The sequence below is a fragment of the Protopterus annectens genome, chromosome 1.part0 (genome assembly GCF_019279795.1).
Source record: "Protopterus annectens isolate FY-2018-M chromosome 1.part0, PAN1.0, whole genome shotgun sequence".
Classification (NCBI taxonomy): Eukaryota; Metazoa; Chordata; order Ceratodontiformes; family Protopteridae; genus Protopterus; species Protopterus annectens.
Genome location: NC_056725.1, coordinates 1,516,297,999 through 1,516,320,692, shown reverse-complemented (window position 1 = coordinate 1,516,320,692; position 22,694 = coordinate 1,516,297,999). Strand labels below are relative to the sequence as shown.

General features: G+C 38.7%; 1 protein-coding gene across 1 annotated transcript in view; it reads right to left on the bottom strand.

The window, feature by feature from the left end:
• Positions 1-22,694, bottom strand: part of WDR27 (WD repeat domain 27) — a 2,477,832-nt gene that overhangs the window by 425,358 nt on the left and 2,029,780 nt on the right. The gene's annotated exons all lie outside the window — the stretch shown is intronic.

Below are 22,694 nucleotides of genomic sequence, written 5' to 3'. Positions count from 1 at the left end.
GATAACCATTTAGATTGGGTTGTTTTTGCCACAGGCATACCTTTCCTAGAATCTGAAAAGGAAACAAAAAGTTGTTCTGTTCTTCTGAATTCTTGGGTTCTATAGTGTTAAAATCTGAGCTGTCTGTGAACATCAAGCTTGTGCAGCATATACTCTAAATTATTGGTGTGTTTAGGGAAAAACATTGGTAAATCTATAATTTGGTTAAGGTTAGCTTCAGTACAAACTTTAGGTAAGAATGAAGGATTTGTTTACAGTGAAACTCTTTCAGCATGAAAAACTAAATATGGAGGTTTTATGGACAAGGCTTGTAGTTCTGACACTCTTTGGGTAGACGTGATGGCTACTAAAAAGATAGTCTTCCAAGACAAAAATTTCAAATCACATGAAGAAGCTGGCTCAAAAGGTGGGAGAATAATGCGTGAGAGCATAACATTTAGGTTCCAGGGGGTATAAGAGAATTTAACTGGTGGTCTAAGGTGGAAAGTCCCTTTAGGAAAAGCTTTGGATAGCTTGTGTGACATTATGTTAAATCCTTCAGTACCAAGATGAAAATTAGAGATGGCAGCAAGCTGTACATGAATTGTAGCTGCCGCCACTCCTTTGTTGAAAAGCATAGTCAAAAATTCTAATATAGAAGAAACAGAGGCTTGGTAAGGGTCAATGCTTTTCTGAGAAGCCCATATGGAAAACCTCTTCTATTTGCTAAGGTACAACTTCCTAGTAGAGGATTTATGAGAAGATATTAAAATATGTTGTGTTTCATATGGAACCTGGCTATGTTGGGAATTGGAGCAGCCAAGCTGTCAATTTTAGGGACTGAAGGGAGGGATGAAGAGTCCCTGACGAATGCGTCAGAAGGTCCTGAACTAGGTCCAGAATTCAACGCTCTTCCAACAGATGAGGTTGAAGGAAGGGTAACCAAATCTGATGAGGCCAATGAGGGGCTATTAGAACGATGGTCCTTCCCAGGGCTTTTGCTTTCTGTAATACTTTGGGTATCAGGAGAATTGGTGGGAATGCATAGAGGAGGCCCGGAGGCCAATCGTGTACGAGTGCGTCCCTTGGGGAATCTCCCTGAGGGGGAATCAAGGCAAAGTAGCTTCTGCATTTTGTGTTCATGGGGGATGCAAAAAGATCGCAGGAAAGCTGGCCCCATCTGCAGAATATTGTTTCTACTATTTCTTTTTTGAGGGACCACTCATGAGGCAACAAAATTGCCCTGCTCAGTTTGTCTGCAACCACGTTGGATTTCTCTGGGATGTGCATTGCTATCAGAAAGCGCTGGGTGGATGTAGCCCACTGTCATTCTCTTAGGGCCTCTCAACAAATGGGATAGGACCTGGTTCCTCCTTGTTTGTTCAAGTACCAGACCACCGACATGTTGTCCGTCTGAATCGCAATTTTCCCCAGAGGGAGAGAGTCCTGAAAGTACTGCAACACCAAGAGTGCCGCTCTCATCTCCAGGACATTGATATGCATATGTGTCTTTTGTTCGGTCCATGTGCCTTGGGCTGTTCTTCCCTGAAAATGCCCCCCCCACCCGATTAGGGAAGCATCCATGGTCACTGTGGCCGATGCTGTGGGTAGGATAAAAGGACAACCTATCGTTACTTGATGAGAGGTCAATCACCACCGAAGATCCTTTTTGCATGTGTTTGTTAGCATAATGAGATGAGACATCAGGAGCTCCTGATAAGACCACTGCATGAACACCAGCCATTGTAGAATCCGCATGTGCATATGACCTAATGGAATTGCTATTATTGCAGCTGCCATCATCTCCAAAAACTTTAGCACTTCTGAGGCTGGCACCTTGTCTCTGGATATGACATTCTGAATTTGCTGACAAAGTACTGACATCCTTTCTGATGGAAGTTTTAAAGTGCTGGTGGTGGTGTCCAATTCTGCTCCGATAAAAACGATATATTGCGATGGCAACAAGGCAGATTTTTCAGAGTTTATGGTAATGCCCAGTTGATTGCAAAGAGTAAGTGTGATGTCTCTGGCTTGTATTAGCTGATGCCTAGTGGTGGTGGTGAGAAGCCAATAGTCTAAGTACAGAAACATCTGGAATCCCAAAAGCTTCAAGTGAGCCGTGACCACTGCCATACATTTGGTGAACATTCTGGGGGCTGTAGTAAGACCAAAGGGCAGGGCTCAAAACTGGTAATGCTTGGCTCCCAGCTGGAAGTGCAGAAGATCCCTGGATGGTCTGGCCATTTTTATGTAGTAGTACTCATCCTGGAGCTCTATCGAGCACATCCAATTGTCTTTCCCTAAGAAGGGAAGTATCGACTGAAGCATGACCATCCATAATTTCTCCTTTTTGACAGATCTGTTTAGTCTGCTGAGGTCTGAAATAGGTCTCCGGTCCCCTGTCTTTTTTGGAACTAAAAAGAATCTTGAGTAAGTTCCGGATCTTATCTGGTCTGCTGGGACTCATTGGAAGACTCTTTTTCTTAGCAACATTTGGGCCTCTATGGTTGCTTGTTCCCTGTAGCTGGGTAGAATGCCCAGGATTTTTGTTGCCAATGGGGGGGGGGGGGGGAGTGGCGAAGGGAATAAAATATCCTCTGGAAATTATGCTTTGTACCCAGTTGTCATTTGTTATTTTTACTGAGGTATCTGGATACATAGATAAGCAGCCCCCAACTGCCTCCAGAGTAGGACAGTTGGGCCTCCTTTTAGGAGCGCTGGTAGGGCTTCCTAAAGAACTGGTCTCTGTCGCCCTGGTTTTGTGGACCCCTTCTGCCATGAGGGTGGCATCTTCCATTATTGCCCCCTCCTCTGCCCCTGGAGGGGGGGTTCACCACGTGTGTCCAGAAAGGCTCCTTGGGCTTTTCAGAACCACATCTTTTCTCCCTTTTGATCCTTGGGGGTAGGGTCTAGTAGGGGTGGAAAAATGGAGTCTGACGGCAGACAGAATCTTTCCTTCCAGCTCACACCTGGTCAAGTTTCCTTAACTTTGGGCCCAAAAAGAGATGAGCCATCAAAAGGGGTGTTGACAAAGGATGACTTAAAGGGCTCTGCAAAGGAACATAAGTGCATCCAGGAGTGTCTCCTGAGAGCAATTCATGTACCCACTGCCCTACTTGCTCCATAGGCTGCATATGAGATCAGATGCATAGACTAGTTCACTATGGAATTAAGGGTAGCAAGCTGGGAGGCAACATTGTCTGAAGCTTCTTCAGCTACCATACCCTGAAGAGTATCTCCAAGCTCTTTTAGGAGGTCTCTTTGCAGTCTTGTGAAATGTGTAAGGTAGTTCAGTGAACGCATGGCAAAAGTCGCTGAACTATACATGCGCTTCCCGTACCTATCCATGATCCTGGAGTCTCTGTTAGGAGGATGGATAGAGGAAGAAGTTTTTGACATCTCCTTTTTGGGGGCTGCCGCCACCACCATAGCATGAACAGGCACTCCCCTTAGTGAGAAAGGTCTTATCATGAGAGGCAGAGATAAATTTATTGGGCCTCCTAGGGACAGGCTCCATGGTGTCCAGAGACTTGCACGTCCTTCGTGAGACCAACTCCATAAGCTCATCGAAGGGTGGAGACACCCAAGAGGTGGAGGGTTGAGACCCGAAAGCTTTCAGGAGGGCCAACTCATCTTCAGTAGGGTTGGTGGGCTTCCAGCCACCCCTCACTTAAGGATTTCCAATATATCTGCAAATGAGATATCTTCAGAGGGGGATTGGGGGACACTTCTGATTCATCTATGTCAGTGTCAGATGTGAGAGACTCCTGCAAGGAGTTTAGATGCTTCCTCTTACAAATTCTCTTCCTGGGAACCTCATCAGTGGGAACTTCTGGTGAGGTCTCAGAAGAGCAGGGGCCACCCAGTGGGGCTTCCTGAGGCTCAGGGTCTCTACGCTTCAAAGGGATCTGTGAGGCAGAAGTGGACACAGGCGCTTTAGGGGAAGAAATAGTTGGTCTTGAAGTTGTGGATGTCCTGGGGAAATTACTCTCAAAAGCACCTCTGCTCCAGTGAGAAGGAGCCACAGGATCCGAAGAAACAGACGACTCCCTTAGCACTGGAACAGTGGGCTCTGATCCAGAGGTAGAAGCCGAACTCATCCAAGCTGAGGCCCCAAGAGGAAAAGTCAGAACCGGCAGGTCAGTCCGACTATCCTCCCAGGACCCAACCGGTGAGTGTCATCTCCTAGACTCCTCGATGGACGCCAAAGAAGTCTGAGTGAACGGAACCGATAGTACTGGAACAGGCATCGGCTCCGAAGGCTCCACAATCATAAGATCCAACTCCTCTGGCTCTGACAGACCGGTATGGCTCAGAGGAGGAAAAGAAGTAGATGGAAGAACAGTTTTCGGTCCCGAAATCACTTCTGAGGCTGGCACCTTGTCTCTGTATATGACATTCTGAATTTGCTGACAAAGTACTAACATCCTTTCTGATGGAAGTTTTAAAGTGCTGGTGGTGGTGTCCAATCCTGCTCCGATAAAAACAATATATTGCGATGGCAACAAGGCAGATTTTTCAGAGTTTATGGTAATGCCCAGTTGATTGCAAAATGTAAGTGTGATGTCTCTGGCTTGTATTAGCTGATGCCTAGTGGTGGTGGTGAGAAGCCAATAGTCTAAGTACAGAAACATCTGGAATCCCAAAAGCTTCAGGTGAGCTGTGACCACTGCCATACATTTGGTGAACATTCTGGGGGCTGTAGTAAGACCAAAGGGCAGGGCTCAAAACTGGTAATCTTGGCTCCCAGCTGGAAGTGCATAAGATCCCTGGATGGTCTGGCCATTTTTATGCAGTAGTACTCATCCTGGAGATCTATCGAGCACATCCAATTGTCTTTCCTTAAGAAGGGAAGTATCGACTGAAGCATGACCATCTGGAACTTCTCCTTTTTGACAGATCTGTTTAGTCTGCTGAGGTCTGAAATAGGTCTCCGGTCCCCTGTCTTTTTTGGAACTAAAAAGAATCTTGAGTAAGTTCCGGATCTTATCTGGTCTGCTGGCACTCATTGGAAGACTCTTTTTCTTAGCAACATTTGGGCCTCTACGGTTGCTTGTTCCCTGTAGCTGGGTAGAATGCCCAGGATTTTTGTTGCCAATGAGGGGGTGGGGGAGTGGAGAAGGGAATAAAATATCCTCTGGAAATTATGCTTTGTACCCAGTTGTCATTTGTTATTTTTAGCGAGGTATCTGGAATCATAGATAAGCAACACCCAACTGCCTCCAAAGTAGGACAGTCGGGCCTCCTTTTAGGAGCGCTGGTAGGGCTTCCCAAAGAACTGGTCTCTGTCGCCCTGGTTTTGTGGACCCCTTCTGCCACGAGGGCAGCATCTTCCATTATTTCCCCCTCCTCTGCCCCTGGAGGGGGGGTTCACCACGTGTGTCCAGAAAGGCTCCTTGGGCTTTTCGGAACCACATCTTTCCTCCCTTTTGATCCTTGGGGTAGGGTCTAGTAGGGGTGGAAAAATGGAGTCTGACGGCAGACAGAATCTTTCCTTCCAGCTCACACCTGGTCAAGTTTCCTTAACTTTGGGCCCAAAAAGAGATGAGCCATCAAAAGGGGTGTTGACAAAGGATGACTTAAAGGGCTCTGCAAAGGAACATAAGTGCATCCAGGAGTGCCTCCTGAGAGCAATTCATGTACCCGCTGCCCTACTTGCTCCATAGGCTGCATATGAGATCAGACGCATAGACTAGTTCACTATGGAATTAAGGGTAGCAAGCTGGGAGGCAACATTGTCTAAAGCTTCTTCAGCTACCATACCCTGAAGAGTATCTCCAAGCTCTTTTAGGAGGTCTCTTTGCAGTCTTGTGAAATGTGTAAGGTAGTTCAGTGAACGCATGGCAAAAGTCGCTGAACTATACATGTGCTTCCCATACCTATCCATGATCCTGGAGTCTCTGTTAGGAGGATGGATAGAGGAAGAAGTTTTTGACATCTCCTTTTTGGTGGCTGCCGCCACCGCCATAGCATGAACAGGCACTCCCCTTAGTGAGAAAGGTCTTATCATGAGAGGCAGAGTTAAATTTATTGGGCCTCCTAGGGACAGGCTCCATGGTGTCCAGAGACTTGCACGTCCTTCGTGAGACCAACTCCATAAGCTCACCGAAGGGCGGAGACACCCAAGAGGTGGAGGGTTGAGACCCGAAAGCTTTCAGGAGGGCCGACTCATCTTCAGTAGGGTTGGTGGGCTTCCAGCCACCCCTCACTTAAGGATTTCCAATATATCTGCAAATGAGATATCTTCAGAGGGGGACTGGGGGACCCTTCTGATTCATCTACGTCAGTGTCGGATTTCAGAGACTCCTGCAAGGAGTTTAGATGCTTCCTCTTACAAATTCTCTTCCTGGGAACCTCATCAGTGGGAACTTCTGGTGAGGTCTCAGAAGAGCAGGGGCCACCCAGTGGGGCTTCCTGAGGCTCAGGGTCTCTACGCTTCAAAGGGATCTGTGAGGCAGAAGTGGACACAGGCGCTTTAGGGGAAGAAATAGTTGGTCTTGAAGTTGTGGATGTCCTGGGGAAATTACTCTCAAAAGCACCTCTGCTCCAGTGAGAAGGAGCCACAGGATCCGAAGAAACAGACGACTCCCTTAGCACCGGAACAGTGGGCTCTGATCCAGAGGTAGAAGCCGAACTCATCCAAGCTGAGGCCCCAAGAGGGAAAAGTCAGAACCGACAGGTCAGTCCGACTATCCTCCCAGGACCCAACCGGTGAGTGTCAGCTCCTAGACTCCTCGATGGACGCTGAAGAAGTCTGAGTGAACGGAACCGATAGTACTGGAGCAGGCATTGGCTCCGAAGGTTCCACAATCATAAGATCCAACTCCTCCGGCTCTGACAGACTGGTATGGCTCAGAGGAGGAAAAGAAGTAGATGGAAGAACAGTTTTCGGTCCCGAAATCACTTGGGTTGGAACCAATAAAAATTTTGCAAACTCCGGTGTCTGTAACAACTTCTGCATCACACGATCCACATCCAAATTGGATAGGCTGATCGAGGACCGAGATGAATGGACAGAGGGTGGTACCTACTGGAGGAATGGTGACTTCAATACTGCGAAGACCGGTTCCAGGACTGGGGATCGGCTCCGAAAAGACAAGACGCTCGGCTCTGAAGGCTGTGGAGCTGACATCGAAGGCTTTTTTGATTTTGTTGAGTCCGTTGATGAAGCTTTAGAGGACTTGGAAGATTTGGGAGACTGACTAGTTTTATCATGGTCACCCAAAGCTTCTTGAAAGGAAGATTTTAACAGTCCTCTGTCGATTAACTTTCTTTTCCTTTCATGAAGTACATGGCTACTAAAGGAATGGCAGATGGAGCAACTCTCTTGCAAGTGCAAAGCCCCCAAAAAAAAAATACAATTAACATGATCATCAGTCACAGACATCTTTTGTCCACACTTTGGACATTTTGTAAACCCAGACTTGGGTTGTTTCTCCTTATCCTGGTCAGCCATGAAAAATATTGAAATGCACACAAGCAAACTTGTATTATCAAAAGGTACACACACAGACACACAGACACACACACACAGACACACGTGTTTAATAATTGAAACAACACTATAATATTCAAATAGTAAGTAGTCCTTAAAAAAACAAATGGGCTCTAAATAGATAAATATGAGCTAACTATAAATGTATAAACACACTCTTATAATATTCAAAATAGTAAGTAGCCCTTAAAAAAAAGAAATGGGCTCTAAATGGTTAAATAGTTAAATATGAGCTAACTATAAATGTATAAACACACTCAAAAGGCTATAAATGTTTCTAAACACACTTCTAAGCTGAAAAACCTATTCTAATATATATATAAAGGCACACCAAAGAAAGGGAAGGGAGATACTAAAGGCTTATAAAAATGATGGCCGAAAGGACTATAAGGAACTATTACTATTTAACAAGCTATTAAATGTTAACAAGCTATTAAAGGTTAAACAAGTTACAAAGAGAATTTTTTTATAAAAAATTGCTATACTGGCCAGAGCTGTGAGGAAACCTCTGATCTGTTGCAGTGGCAAACTAGATCTGAGGTATCTCAAGGTGCATCATGGGATAGGGACTTGGCCTCGAGCTGTCTGAAGACCTCGAGCTTTGTAGTTGGCTGACTCAGAGCCGAGGATCAGCTCTGAACCCATCTGTAAGAATGAACGGTGAGATAGAACAACACATCTACAATTTCTGGGCCAAAAACCACTCCTCTTGTGGTAGATACGCTACCTAGTACTTACCACTCCCACTGATAAGCTAGAAGGCTTCCCTCCAACACAGAAAAGCTTGGGGGGCTCAGAAGCTTACAAACAGTCCTGGATACAGCAAACCTGTACCTGGACTAGAGTAATTACAGGAAAGGTGGGAAACAAGCGCAAATGAATGCTTTTAAACCAGAAAGTTGAAAGAGATGAAAAAAATGCCCAATTTCTGTTTAAAGTGACTACAAAATTACATTTCATGAGAAATGTATTAATTACATGTCATTTTAAATTTAATTCCTCTACTTGTATCCTTTAACAGCTCAAAGTTAAAAAGAAATTCTGTAAAATATGGAACTGGAAAAATATAGTAAAATAGCATAGGTCCTACTTACCAGTAACAGTAGATGTTCGTAGAACATAGTGCCTTACTAGCATTCAGGTAGTTAGTAGTGCCCTGCTACCTTTGCTCTGATAATCTACCAAAGATCAGAATCCTTTCCACAGCCTGTCTGTGTGTGAGCTGGGCCAATCACTAGGCAATACAGGGACTGTGCACAGACCGGATCTGTTCAGTTTTCTTGGGTCTAGCAGGAAGAGAAGATAGAAACTCAAACTTTGCAAACATCTATAATTCCTTTACAAACTGACCAATCAGACTCCTGATCTCTTTCAAAATCAAAATCTTTGAGTGGTTGCATGGGGTTGGGAGTGCCAACATTACTCATAACCTAGGTTTGCACACCATCATTAATGGCCCAGGTAATGGATCTAGTAATAGCCACCAGCTCAGGTGAAAACACAGTTGGAGACTGTTGCCCTGCAGTATGGTAGGTCTTCTGTCTCTTTTTTGCCTGCAAAACACTGAACACGCCATTGAATAAAAGAAAGTAGTTTCAGTAACACAGTTCAAAGCATAAACACGTTACAAAAGTCCACAGATTTTTTTAATACAAAAGGCTAGTTTCAGACCCAAATGATTAAAACAGCCATAAAATAGCCTTACACAAAAAATAAAGCCTAAAGTTATGAAAAATTCCTTTCAGAAATGTTTATCATACAAAATGGTGTGAAAATAATGATTTAAACAAAAAAAATTTAAATGCTGTAAACCTGCTCAATCACCTCAAGTTATAACCCAAATAAAAAACTGCAAAATCAGCACACTTTCCTGTCAAAACTTTCAAATGAAGCTTTTGAATAGTGTAAATAATATATGAGATTAAATATTGGCTCTGGAAGCACAAGGTAATGACAGGAACTGTACTAAAACAACCACAGTACAGAAACTCAGTTAAATGTTCATAAATGGACATAAAACATATTACAATGGTAACAACCCACAGGAATCAAAAAATGGCTTATAATAAAAAGGTATAAGCCTTATACTGCAAGGAAAGTAAAACCCCAAGCACATACAATTTCCCAGTCAAGAAAAAATCAGTCAAAGCAGCAAACTATACTATTCAAGCATTCAGAGAAAAAACAGTGAGAGGATATAAGACCCAAAATTGTTACTTATATGATCTCAGCAGTTGAAGATATCCAGAGTAACGAGCATCCTTCTCTTACTATGGAACTAGAAAACTGGAAAGGTTTTGTCTGTGGGTCTGTAGACAGTCCCTCTACTGCCAGGTGATTGATCCATCACATCCACAGACAGGCAGGCAGTGGGAAGGCCTCTGACCTTTGGTAGAGTGCCACACGAAGGGTCGCAAGGCATTACCACTTGAATACCCATAAGGCAGTATGTTTATTAAACATCACCTCTTACCTTATCCTATATATAGAACCCTTGTTTAATTAGTTTTTAATGATACCAGCATTCCATTATTGCAAATGCATAATCCCCCAGATAACATCACTGATTTTGTTGATATTGTCAACATTTATTTAAAGTCCCCTTCTACTGACATTTCTGCTGTAGTCAATACAATAATTTAATTTATTTTTGTAATAATTATAAATTAAACCTAAATAAATATGTTATAGTTCATACTCTTTCAGAATTATTCTGCTCTTAACACAAAAGATTTTCAAACAATTAAAATAAGTAACTTCTTAGGCCTAACTATTTTGCAAAGAATATGAATTTTTTAACTCAAAGAATAGAGGCAAAAGTATGGCAGAAAATTCAGAATGATCTTAAAAGATGGTCTAATCAGATATTCTATTTATTTTCTAATGTCTTGATTTTTAAAATAATTGCTTAATAAATTGCTAAGATATTTTCTAATTTCAATTCAGTAGTTCAAACTATCCCAGAAAGAAATCTGCAAGAGCTAAATAAATTTGCATGGTCACCTATATCTCTTTGAACCATTAAGTTTAACTTTATATCATTTAATATAAACAATTACTTAAAATTGCATACATGTATACATACCTATAACCATATTATAGCAGCTCATATCTATATATATATAAAGATATATATATATATATATATATATATATATATATATATATATATAATATGTGTGTGTGTGTGTGTGTGTATATCCATGTCTATCCATAGAAAGACATGAATATCGATTTATTTCTCAGTCCATAGATATATAATAGCAATGTCTTTCAGATTATTTAAAATTGTTATTTACGCTGCCACACTGAATATTTGAGTACCTGTTCATGTCACATTTTAGGCAATTATTTACAAACAAAATATATCAGCATACTTTCATTGACATTTCTTCATACAGGCATTCTGGAGTTTTTTTTTAATTACCTACATTTTTAAAACTGACTTTAAATTTTCAAGAATTAATGACAATATTAGATCTTCGGGAACTCACAACTGTGAATTAGCAATTAAACACAATTAACAGGTCCTCAGCATTTCCCCAAATGCAAGGATTAAAAGTATCAAACTTCACTGATGACCAGACTTCATCTACTATATCAATATGTATTAATTATATATTGATTCTTGTCTATATAGTAAGAATAAATATTTTTCTAAATACTTTTATTAATGTTAGAATGCATCTTCAAAATACAGACCTAAAACTGTATAAATGTGATGTTACATGGCATGCTTTGCAGAAACAGATCAGATTTCTAAATAATTTAAATTGCATTCCCAAAGTTTTATGATGCCTCTTTTCATTCATCTTTCTGGGATAAACATGTCTATTGTAAAACCTCTCCAGTACAGATTTAATTATGAAAGAGGCTTTTGCCTGTAATTTGTTTAAAGTTATATTTTATACATTGTACTATTTATTACAATGCATATGTAAATACAACTAAATTAACTACTTATTCCTCAATTAAAAGTAACTATATGATATATGGCCACCCAAATGCTGAGGTTTTGTATATATATATATATATCACGGTTTTGAAATTAAGTTATACCAGTATGGAATTATTAAATGATACACTATAAGAACTTAAGTTTACGAATCTTCACTGGTTCCAAGCTTTGTTAGGTACTTGTACGTTTCAAATTTCTTAAGAAAAACATATGTTTATACTTAGACTTTAGATTTAGAAAAAAAATAATGTTATTACAACTGCATGGATAAGCTCACATTTAACATTTATTAATAATGTTCATAATATATAAGAAAATCTTTTGAATTAAATTTAAATGTTGTTTAAAAGTCAGTTTCAAGACTGAGAAGAAAAAAGTTTATCCACTGGACTGTTTCTAAATGATTACCTAACCTGTACTTATTTAAATTTGTGGTGCTTTGTATATTTGGCATCTTCTCATTCTTACATGGTTTTTGGATTGGTTGTTTTTATTTTTTATTAATGTAATCTATTAAGCAAGATATTCAAACAACATTTCTTGTTTCGAACTGTGCACTGAATCTTTGCTACAATGTATAGACATTTTAAGTACAGCATCCCTTGCTTATTCTTGAGCTCTTATTAAAATTGGATGTCTGTAAACCACACTAATATAGAATTTAATACACTGATATACATCTGCTTATAATCCATGCAACAGTCTTAACCTTTGGTAGGCAAGAAACACTTGATGCTGCATAATGCAAAGAATTAAGCATTACATGTTTTACACACATGCAAACACTAACATGTACATACATGCTTATAGACACAGACAGCCCCCCAACAGACACACACACTATGCACATACTGTACAGTGCCATAATCTATAGAAGGCGGTTTGGACACAGGTGTCATTTTTTTTTCTTATCCTATAGCCAACATGTCTGAAGTGGTCTTCATCTACTTTTGTTGTCCAAGTGGGAGTTTGGGTTAATTATCATGAGGATATAAAGATCAAGGTAGAGGATGGTGAATAAGAGTACATACTTAAGTTTAATTACTAGCCATTACTTTTGTGCAATGCAGTCTGTTAAATGTCAGGAAGAAAAATACAAGCAAATCCATACACACAAGACAAGAACTCTCTTACAGTTAGAAAGAAGGAATAACAGAGTTAGTGTCCATCACTGAAACTATCATGCAAAATCTTCTATATGAGGACTGCAACTGCATACAGTCCGCTAAAGCAATCGCCTCTTTTCAAATATTTTTCAGGTGCTAAATGATCTGCTATAGGCACTGACTGGTTAGTATGTAAAAAAACAAAAAGCATTTTTGTAGTGGAGAATTGCAAGCATGTAGAGTCTGTGTCTTTTGCAACCACATTTAAAAATAACTTCCCTAACATCATCAAAAGGAAACATACAGTATGTAAAATAAATGGTATTGTTACTCTGATTTCCAAAATACACAGTATCATAAAACCAAAACCTAACAGTTACAAGTCTTCCATTATGAATGATAATGCTGCAAAAGTAATGACATTTCAGATTAAAGTACTTTGGTAACACAATAAGATTTGTAATAATGCTTATCTTTTTCAATTTTGTGTCTGTTTTAAAAGACTTTACAAACCGATCTAAGATATTTGCCCATTATTTTGAAGAAACCACACACACATTGTAAAGTAGGTATGTTCTTACTAAATAAGTACTAAAATATATGACAAATGACTGTCAGGTTAGCAGCTCTAACCAACTACAATTTCTTCCTCAGTTCTGAGTGTCAGAAATCATCGAAGCATGAGATGATAGTACACAAAGCTTTCTGTCACATGTTGCTACAATGCAATCTGCCAGTGACATTCTGGTTCATTCTTTAACATCATCTGTCCACCTTAATTTCCTTTGCCCTCCTGATCATTTTCCAGTCACTTTACATTGAAAAATCAACACCAACAATTTTCCTTTTCTCATAATATAACCAAAATATCTTAATTTTTGTCAAGCAATTATATTTACCAACTGGCATTTTGTGTAACTTGTGTCTTATCTGAAGCTCAGTAAGGATTGATTAATTCAACCAACATTCTGATCACCTGCCCCTAAAAATGCTGTAATACATATGCATCTCAAAGACTTCTGTATCTCTGATGTCTTCCTCCTTGAGTGTTCAGCTCTCACAGCTATACACTGCAATTGTCCAAACTAATATCAAGAGCAGTCTTAGCTTGTTACCTTTCATCAGGCTGTGATCTTTCCACATCTGTGTGAGAGATCTAATGTTCAGTCTAGCTGCAACCAACCTGGCCTAAATTTCTTCACAGAAAGTTTAATTTTCTTGTATTAATGCCATGTTTTTTGTCTTCATGGAATTTATTTCAAGGGAATAGTCTAGTCAGACTTCATCTAATTTATATACTAGTTGTTTAAAGTTTAAGCATGATGCTGTGTGAATAATTTTTTGGTAGCATCTGCTTAAGCTGAAGGTGGCACAAAGAATTAAAGCCATAAGCTACTGAATTCCTTCATTCAGTAGGACTGGCTTTGATTCTATAATCTGTCTATTGTATGAAAGGTCAGATGCAAGAGTTAAGGTAGAAGGTTCCTTTCTGATAAGCTGCATTTGAACAGAGGAACAATGCAGGAGGTGTCCTCTTTCTCCTTTGTTAGTGTTTTATATTTAGAGCCATTAGCAATGAAAATAAGAGACTCATAAATTCAAAGCTACAACTGGTATTGTAATAAAAATGTAGCTTTATTTGTAGATGATATTATTCTATACTTGATAAATCTAGAAAAGGATATTTCAGTGTTGGAGAATATCCTGAGATAGTTTCTATTCTCTTTGGGATATTAAACTGATGAAGATAAATCAAAACCTATAGCAGTAAACTCTGTAGCCATATATGAACTGGTTTAAGAATGCACATATCTATAGTGATAAGATAAATTATTTAGGTATATTGATTAAAAAGGATTCTGTTATGGCAGCTAAGAATTTGTGGCAAAAAACTAAATTAATCAAAAAACTGGAAGCTCTTTATTATGGATATGTTTTTTAGTGTTTATGCAGCTCAAGCAAATTTTCATCCACCATAGGAGAAGCTGTAGAGGACAATTGAAAAAGAATTGGAAGGATTTATTTGGAAAGGAATGGATCAAGAGTTAAGTGGGATAGGTTGATCAATGCATAGAACAAGATGGTTCAGGATTACCTGATTTGAATGAATATTTTAGAGTTATGTAGTTAAAACTCATATACATAATACAAGCAGAAGGTTTTAAATCAAAATGGAAAGGGATGGTGATGAAACTTGGCAGGAGGGGTGTTGAGAAACAGGAAGAGAGTAAGAATTTTAATGAAGATCCTTAAGGACAATGACAACAACCATAAATAATATTATATTGATAAAGAAGCAGAAAGTATTTTAAGAGCTAAACAAACATGGGAATGGAAAAAAGGAGATCTTATCAACAACGATAATTGCAAGTAGGGGGATAGAAACTAGGCAAGAGGTGGCTAGAATTTACTGGGAAAAAAGTTGGAAAAGGAACCAAGATATTGAGAGCAAATAACTAGAAAAAAGGTAATAGAGTGGGAAGACCTCAAGCAGACATTTGGACTGCAGATTAGAGACTGCCTTTTCTATGGGGAATTGATATCAGAATACAGGCAAAGAGAAAGGGACCAGGGAGTGCTAACTGAAAGATCATCCATGGTGGAGTTTTTAGTTGATATGGAATAAAAGCTCTTATTAAAAAAGGATAATTAGCACAGCATATAAACATTAAATAAAAACTATAATACTCAATCACAGGAGGTTAGAAAGCATTAGGAGGAGAGACTAGAAAGGCAAATTACAAAGAAACAAGGGGGGGGCATCTCTATGGCTCCCAAATTTACAACAAAGTTCAGAAAGCTTTGGATTTTTGTGAGCAGGGTTTGCTTAAGCATTTTTTTATATCACAAGCAGACCTCAGGGGCTTTTCCTCAGGTAGACAGCAAGTACCAGTGGTATTATGGGAAAGTGAGAGGTAAATGGGAGCATATTTTACTTCTGGAAGTGAATTGAGATGGCAGATTTTAAACATTCCTTACAGAGTATTCCATCAGAAATATTAGGGAAGGAAATGCCTGTAACTCAGAAAATGATTATTTTGAGCTAGGGCACAAGATCTGAATTGCCTAGACAATTACTAGAAACTGGTAATCAAAATCTAAACTAACTGTAATTAAAATACTAAATATTGTAAAGAAGAGAAAATAAATGGGGTGGGATCTTTAAGAAAGGGTGGAATAAATTACATAGAAATAAATGGGATTTATGGGAACAAAAGATGCAGAATAATGTTCAGGAAAAGGAGTGAGGCTTAAGAGAAGGCAGGTATTCAACAATTTATATAATGTTAGAGTAAATGACAATTGTTAAAAAAGAAAACATGTATGTAATATATAATGCATATACATGAAAATGTTAATTTGGTTTGTTTTGTTTACTATTAAGGCATTAGTGCATATGTCTCAAGTGATAATTTAATAAAACTGTTGAAAAAATCTTCAAAGTTGTATTATATGGCTCTGTTAGGCAGACAGTTCTTCTGTTTTGCCCTGAAATGAAAAAGAGGTACTTGTACCTAGTGGAACTCCCTGGCTAACAAACAGATAAAAAAAGAATGGATACACATTTCTAGCAGTAATAAAGGGTATATCATTCAGATGTGGAAGTTAATTCAACTGCAAACGTGGTAGTACTTTAACAGAACAGAATATTGAAAAGGAGGCATTTCAATCTCTTTATACTCCTGTTTGGCTTCTGGGGGTACTTTTCCATATTAAGCTTTTATTCGTCACAGTACCTTTTTATTTAAGTTAGGTTGGGATCACTTAAAAGACCTACAAATAGCATGTAAAAGTTTTGGGGGGGTCGCTATCAGTCATTTATGTAATGGCATCACAACAGATCCTTCAGGAGCAATTACCCTTTATTCTAATAGCACAAAGAAAAATCCAGAACACATCACCACGGGAATCCACAAATCTTTCACAATTAAAAATAAACTTTAATATACTATTAAAATAAGCTTAAAAAGAAAAATGTAAAGAGCCTATTTCGATAAGTGCTTTCTGCCGTAGCCTTCATCAGATCGTAATTAGGGTGGCTCTTTTTTCATGAACAAAGTAAAAATGCACCAATCAGAAATATTCATTAAGGCCAACACCTTCTTTGAATCCCCCAAAAAAGAGCCACTCTAATTACAATCTGATGAAGGCTATGGCAGAAAGCACTTATCGTGGATTTTAAGGAGGCTCTTTACATTCTTCTTTTTAAGCTTATTTTAATAGTACATTAAGGCTTATTTTTAATTGTGAAGGATTTGTGGATTCCCGTGGTAGTGTGCTCTGGATTTTTCTTTGTGCTTATAATAATTACTCTGAGCCACCTTCGGCAGGTAAGAGTTTTGTTTGTCTCCTCGCTTTATTCTAATAGGCATTTTAAATGTGTTACATTAGCAGGCAATGACATTAATCACCTCAATAAAAAAGATTTCTAGAATATCTTGAAAATGACCTCAGTTTTTTATATTCTGTCCATTTGGTACATAATGCAGAAATGTTAATATTAGAACTCCAGGGCAGATGCTACCACTTTCCTAAGTCTTTAAATACTCCATAAAACCAAACATGCCCACTCACGAATCAAACAGGCATGAAATAAATTTTACATGTTTAAACTTACATGCAGGACATTATTTGCAGTGACAGTAAAAAGAAAAGAAAATGGTTTTGATTGTTGTAAACCAAATCCCTCCCTGTGAAGGAAGTAATAAAAATGTTGCTGTATTTTCATTAAGTGAAATACAAATGCAGAATTCTTTCTAATCACAAGACAAACTTAGATACCTTGAAATAGCATTACATCATTCTGTAGGAAAGTCTGCCAGTCACAAATGGCATACTATGACGTACATTTCGTAAACCAGAAAAATGCACAGTACTCTCACTGGTAGCAATGAGTTTTGTTTAAAAATATACAGCAAGCCTCTGTAACAAAACAAACAAGTAAGATTTGGCACAAAAAATGACATAAGTCTGCTCTGTGCATTCTGAGGATAATGGATGCTCATTTTACATCAGTATGATTAAAACCAATAAGATTAAAAAAGACTCATTCAAAATTTTATAATGGTTATCCTCCAGCAGTGTCATCAAAATGTTTATTTAAAATGATTTAAAGTCTTTGACTGAGTACTGCATTTTTTCTGCTATATGGTATATAAAACAAAAATATGTAGTTAACAAGACTGGAATTTCTATAAATTAAAGATTCATAGCCACTAAGCTCCCAAGTTAATTCAAGGAGAAAAAAGTATGTGTTTTACTGACTAGCAATTCATCATGGCTGTTTATATATAACAATAATATAAGAAACTGTTTGATTTATTACACTGTCAGACTGCCAATGCAATTTATAATCATTAAGTAAAGTTAATCTGGAAGAAAGCATCATTTTAATACTATTATACATGAGAACATAGTAAATAAAACTATTAGTTAGGTATCTTAAAATGAGTCCCTTACACAGTATTTCTTCAACAGTGTCCCAATAAAAATAAAGTAATTTTTTGGCTTGGCTTTTACATGCTGCATATGTTCCAGCATTACACTTTTCAACCATTTTTTCTTACACTCTTCTTTCAAGTAACTTCCTAACAAATGATGACAAACTCATAATGTAGGCTAGAGACAAAATGTGATTTAAATGACTCTGTATAAAAGAAAACAAACATTAGAAGTAGATCTAGATTAGATGTTTTGGGTCGTTCTCAATAACAAGAACAAACACCATTCAGACTCCAGTAAAATATGGGGATTTCAAACAAATGAACACATAAAAACCCATTATACAAAGCAGATAAAATGGTTAAAAGGCATTTATAGGTTCATAGGTTTATAGGTAGGGTATATATTATATTCACGAATGCTTAGGTTGTCAAATACAACATGATCGACACCTATTCAGTGAATGCACAAGTCAGCGAAAGCTCACAATGCAGAAAAACACATCACCGAATACTTTTACTTGGCCAACACCGTTCCACCCACTAACGAAAACAAAGCACACTTCCCACTACACCGCTCACGACATACTACCCACCCAAACAAAATAAGTAAACCACATACATACACTAACCTAAACCCTACTTCTAAACCTAAACTAACCCTTACATACATTACTTTCTATGCACTTACCTTAACCCACACCCTAACCCTAAGGTCCGTAACTATCGCACACTTGCCTTAATAAGCTATACCTAAACAAAACAAATAATCCACACACATACACTTAACCAAACCCTACTTCTAACCCTTATATACATTACTATCTATGCACTTACCTTAACCCGCACCCTAACCCTAAAGTCCGTAACTATCGCACACTTACCTTACGGAGCTACACCGCAGAAGGGCCGACTATGCCGAATCGGGATTTCAAATTTTGCGGTTTCCAGCATTCGATGTACTCGCGGTTCGCTCAATAGGTGTTGCTCATGCTGTATTCGGCAACCTAAGCATTCATGACTATAATATAGACCCTATAGGTAAGTACTAGGCTAGCTGCCCATGCAAGAGATTTTAAGCCTAGCCATCTTCCCTTTTTGTGCTTAAAATAACCTATGCCATTTGGTTATAGAATGGCTTTATCAATCCCATGGTCAATAATTATATATTACCCCCAGTGAGAATAACTGGGATCATACCATAGAAAATTTGATGGGACACATGCATGGGCTAAAACATTTAGTAGCTGCATCTGTCCATTAGTAGTAAAGGGGGTGGCCTGGGGGTAAATTTTCTGCTTCCCATCATTAAATCTAAGTTGTACTTGACAATGGATGGGGTAAACTTTGTTTTATTTGGATGGGGAGTCTGTTCCACAACAGTGGTTTCCTCTGCAAAATACACCTGTCTCTCCAAACCATTCTGTTGATATTGCAGAAGAGGTTTAGATCCCTAGACAGTGTATTTCTAATGCTATTTGACATGCTGATGTCCACTAAAGCCATTATAATGGGTTGGAGGATGCCTTGTATGACAAACACAGGTCACCTCTTAGCATTCTGTAGGCTACTGAGTGTAATGACAGTTTTCAGTCAGTTCATGTAGGAGATGTCATTTAGGCCCTGTATCCTTTTAGTAAGGTATCTCTGTAGGCACTCCAGTTGCAGCATGTGCCTGGACAGATACATGCCAAAGGAGGCATTATATTTAATGACTGGCCTAATGAGAGCTGAGTAAAGGGGACAATGACATTTCTAGATCTAGACACAATGCCTTTGTTTATAAACTGTGTAATGTAGAAGTACTTTCTTACAACAGACACATGGTGGTCAAAAGTTAGGTCATTGCACCCATCGTATTGTGTATCGTGCAGTCAACCACCAGTAACTCCCATTCCCGCTTTATTCTTAGATTAATCCACGTAAACCATGCTAGCTCAAAGCCACTTATTGCCTTAAATGCTGTCTTGTTGTAACCTGTTTTTTCACCATCATGCTTTCTGTTAAACAGTACTTCTTCATATCCAGTAAAAAATCTAGTTCCATATGCTCCCCGATATTCTCTCAACTATCCACTTCCCACCCTTCTTCTCAGCATTCTGTGTACCTCTATCATATTACACTTCCATCTTATTCAGTAAACATTCTCATCCACTCTTCATATGACATCTATTCCATGCCTTTTTCTTCTCTTTATTTTTCAATTAACTTAATGTATGCAAACCACTCTCCAAAACTGAACACACTTTTTCATTAATGACCTCACCCAAAGCTCTCCTTACAGTAAATTATGACTTCTTTATTCCTGCATTCCACTTTTCACACCAAGTAACCTCTGGCATTCTACTGGATTTTAATCACTGCTTCGTCACATTGATCCTAGTGATTCATTTTAGGTAAAGTAATTACTTTCAAGTCATTTGTCTTCTACACAGTTACTAGTGCCTTTCTAGCCGCAATATATTTTACTTTTGGGTTACACTTTAGACCTTTCTGCCTATCCGTACAAGCCCTCTGAAACTACATCACCACAGATCCTTTGGGGACCCTTATTTATATGAATATACCAATAATGCCTTCTACTAATCCAATGGAACTCTTCCAATGTCCAGCTTATAATGTTTAGTTTTTATACATGCATTCAATCACTGGCTAAGTGGTCCAGGCAAACAACCCTGATTAGGCGTAAGTAATAGTGCATGGCCAACAATTAGAATTAAAAAAAAAAAAACATGCAGTCACAATAGCAACACAAGCAATGAAGTCATTAACAAAGTAACAGCAGCACAAAGTAACTGAATTACATAATAATACAGAACTAAAATAAATGCAAACTAAGTGATGAAGATAGAAGACACTGCAAGTACAAAATACACAGGGCATGCCATACAGTGCACTGGGGGGGTGATGACCAAACAATATACAGTTTCTAGCAGCAGGGTAGTAGTGCAAAGTGAATAATACAGACAAACAGAGTTTACACTGTATTATGAATTACAAAGGAGTACACTGGTAAACTGTCACATAATGAGAAAATACTTTTTTTTTTTTAAGAGGGAGACTAGAGATTTCTTGAATACAAATTTACAGAATGCCATATAGCTGGGTGAGCTTAGAGAACATTATGTCACTAGAAGTTAGGATGATTGGAGATCTGTGACAGTTAATGGAGACTGTCAACCCAACTCATCGCCCACAGTCTGTATGCAAGAAATAAACAGAAATCTGAGTTAAGTAACATATGGTAGCATCTAGGAAAAAAAAGCCTTCTTCAGTTACTGGGATAGTATGAACAATGGCAAGCACTAAACAGGTGTATGTGTGTGTGTGTGTGTGTGTGTGTGTGTGTGTGTGTGTGTGTGTGTGTGTGTGTGTGTGTGTGTGTGTGTTCATGTTGGAGTGGAAAATAAAATAAATTCACAATCACAGAGTAATCACAAAAAGTAAATAATCCCATTGAGAACTGATATAATATGCAAGTATTAGCAGAGTAGAAAGTCAAATATGAATTAATTTTAGTAGTAAATATGAGAGGGAAGCAGGAGCTGAGAACAGAGGACCAAAGCAGAAGTGATTCAGGTGAGGAGGGAGTTAGGTTATGTGCCCAGTGACAAAGCAGTTGCAGTCAGATTTTTGCTGAAGGTGTCTTTTGAGTTGAGCTCTGAAGGTGTGGAAAGAGGAGACTTCTTTAAGGTGAAGGGGCAGGGACAGCCAGAGGTTGGGTGCAAGAATGGAGAAAGAATGGTTGTTCCAGTGCAGTTTGTTTGGGGTGCCTGCCATGAGGGAGTGAATATGGAGATGTTGTAGAGGTTGTAGGGAGTTGTTTTATTATGGAGTTTGGCTGCAAGAGGTGAAAAGACACCTGGATGAAGTAGTTTGAAAACAAAAGAAATTAGCAGTTGCTCAACTCTGTAGGAGACTGGTAGCCATTTGGCCTTGGAGTGGGTGATGCAGTGGTGTTCCTGTAGGAAGGAATTGGAAATGATGGGCAGATTTTATTTTCAATGGGCTGTAGAGTAGATGAGTTTTTTTTTAGAGGCTGTGGCTATGTTGGGGAGCTCATATTCAAGTTGAACAAGGTGGACTCTTTTGTCTACTGAAGCTCTAGCTGGTCCAGACAGAAAGGGAGATATTTTCAAGGGCCAGAATAAAATAGAACTGACGTTTTTCCTGGTGTTTTCAATGTGGCTTTGAAAGTTAGGTTTATGGCTAGACCAGTCACTTAAGTATTTAAATGATGTGGTTGTTTCCATTAGGCAACCACTGAGATCTGCAATGTTGAGATTTTTAGGAGCCTTTTTCAGCTTTTGTGGGGTTCCAGATATCACACGTTTTGTTTTAAAGGGGTTTAGGAGTAGCTTATGGGTGTTTAGCCAAGAGTTAAGGAAGTGAAAGTCAAACTAAAGCAAGGTTTGAATAGTTGGATATGAGGGGCCAGAATGAAGAATAACAATGTCATCCACATAGAGAGTAATACAAAGGTTAGTGAGATCAGAGGGCAGCTTGTTAATAAAGATTGAAAATAAAAAAGAGGGGTGAGTATGGATTCCCAGTGCACTCCTCTGCTGGTGGTGATGCTCTTGGTTACTGAAGTAAGGCAGCTGGCAAATCTGTAGGTATGTTTAAGCTGTGCTAACCTTATGGATGGTTAACTCAAAAAGACAGTGAAATTCAAGAGTTGGATCAAGTGACATTTATTATAACTTCAATTTTAT